Below are 2,473 nucleotides of genomic sequence, written 5' to 3' on the forward strand. Positions count from 1 at the left end.
GGCTCCTGCACGGCGCCGCGCGCTAATGGGCGCAGCCGCGGCGCGCTCCTCCGCCTGGGAAACGTAACCGCGCAGGCCAAAAACTACAAAGGAAGGAGATTCAAGGGCAAGGAGCACATCCCCAGCCAGCCTCCTGGTGAGGACCCCAGGCCAAACTACCGCAGAAAACCCAAGCCTAGCATTGGCTTGGGGCACACTATTTATTTTTTTTTTAAAGCAGATATGTTGCTGTATTAGAAAATCCTTTGAGAAAACAGCCTCCACTGTTCCCATTGCAGATTCGCTAATATGGTACGTTCAGTAACTTTGAATGAATGATGAGGAGTTATTGGGTGGTAGGGGGGTTATGTAATCAACGAATATTTATCGAGAGCGTACCATGTGTCGGCATTGTTTCTGTCACTGGGATGCACTAACAAAGGAAAAAGACATTCTGCACCCACTCCCCCACCCGCATATTTAATGTTGTCAATTAAAGCTTCTTAAGAGGCCTGTCATTTGTGAGCACCCATGATAGTGGAAATCTTAGTGCAGTAGTGTCTATTCAACAATAAAAACATCTTTTCCAAGGACTTAAGAGAAATACTAGTTCTTTGCAGTTTGTTATTAGGAAAGATAAAGCTCAAAAATGTTTGGTCCCCATTTGGCACGTGAAACCTTAGAACATTCAACACCTGGTTTTCTGAGCAGCCTAGACAGCAATCCAAACTGACCTTTCAGGAAGAAAGGCATAGTTGCTTTTTCTTGGGTTGAACTGAGTCCTGGAAGAGCATGAATAAAGGAAGGTAGAAGCACATGCAACGGTCGTTAGCATCTGTGAAGTTGGTGCGCCCCACCAAACGCATACACACACACTCCCTGCATGGCAGCTCCAGAGAGGACTCCTGCTCTGTGCACAATACTCCTCCCAAGGCAGTTCTGGGCATACACCTGGACATATCTAACTTCTTGCGGGGTTGGGGCATGCTAGGAAGTCAGAGCTGATCTGAGGCCTCAATGTAGTTTTTCTAGAGGAAAATCCTGCAGCATCATTAGGGCCACCACCTTAAAAGGCCTCAACCTAGGTCAGTTAAATCAGAATTTCTGCAGATGGGCTTCTCCAACGTATTTTTTTAAAAGTACCCCTAAGGTATATCCAGAGTTTCCAACCACAGGCTGTAACACCAGGAATCAAATAAATCAGTGCTTCTTCTCAAACTTTAATATATTTACATGTCATAGGGGAATCTCATTAAAATGCAGATTCCTATTCTGGAGCTCTGGGGTGGAGTTTGAGATTCTGCATTTCCAATGAGCCCCCAGGTAATGCCAATGCTGGTGGTCTTGGTACGAGACTTTGAGAAACAAGAAACTGATTGCAAATTTATTGAGATAAGGTTCCGTCTAATTACTAGTAACTCCACAGAGCCCATCAACTTGCCTTAAGATGGCCATGTTCATTTGAATCACTGTTAGTATTTCTTAGGGGGAAAAAAGACTGTCAACTATTGCTGTAGAAACAAATTATCCTAAACTTAATGATTTACAAGAATAAACATGCATAATCTCAGCATTTTTGGCAGATCAGAAATCTGGGAACAGTTTACCTCAAAGCCTCATGTGATTGCTGTCAAGATGTTGACGGGGTCACAGCCATCTAAAGGCTTGACTGGGGCAAGAAGATCCATTTCCAAGACAGCCCATTCACACATGAATGGTAAGGAGGCCTCAGTTCCTTGTCATGAGCACCTTTCCATAGAGTCGCTTCAGTGTCACCCTGACTTGTCAGTTGGCTTCCTCTAGAGCAGGGGTGTCCAATCTTTTGGCTTCCCTGGGCCACATTGGAAGAAGAATTGTCTTGGGCCACACATAAAATACACTGACATTAATGATAACTGATGAACTTAAAAAAAATCAAAAAATCTCATAATATTTTAAGAAAGTTTATGAATTTGCATTGGGCTGCATTCAAAACTGTCCTGGGCTGCGTGCTGTCCACAGGCCATGAGTTGGACAAGCTTGCTCTAGAGAAAGCATCCAAGAGAGCACAAGGTGGAAGCCACAATGTGTGTTATGATATAGCCTTGGAAGTCATACACTGTTATTCCCACAATATCCTGTAGGTTACACAAGTCAGCCCTGTTTGATGTGGGAGGAGACTACACTAGGGTGTGACTAGAAGTCAGCAATTATTGGGGTCATCTTGCAGACTGGTACCACGGGTTTCAGTCTTTCAGTCTTTAGAACACTAACACACACTTCCTCACTCAAAGATCCCTGATAAGAGATTTGTCCCTTCTTATATAGTGAATACAATTATACAATATGCCAGTGTTTTTAACTCAAGGTGGATTAAAGACTTAAATGTAAAACCAAAAACCATAAAAACCCTAGAAGAAAACCTAGGCAGTATCATTCAGGACATAGGCCTGGGTGAAGACTTCATGGTGAAAACACCAAAAGCAATTGAGACAAACGCCAAAATTGACAAATG

The sequence above is a fragment of the Mandrillus leucophaeus genome, unplaced genomic scaffold (assembly GCF_000951045.1).
Source record: "Mandrillus leucophaeus isolate KB7577 unplaced genomic scaffold, Mleu.le_1.0 Scaffold136, whole genome shotgun sequence".
Taxonomy (NCBI): domain Eukaryota; kingdom Metazoa; phylum Chordata; class Mammalia; order Primates; family Cercopithecidae; genus Mandrillus; species Mandrillus leucophaeus.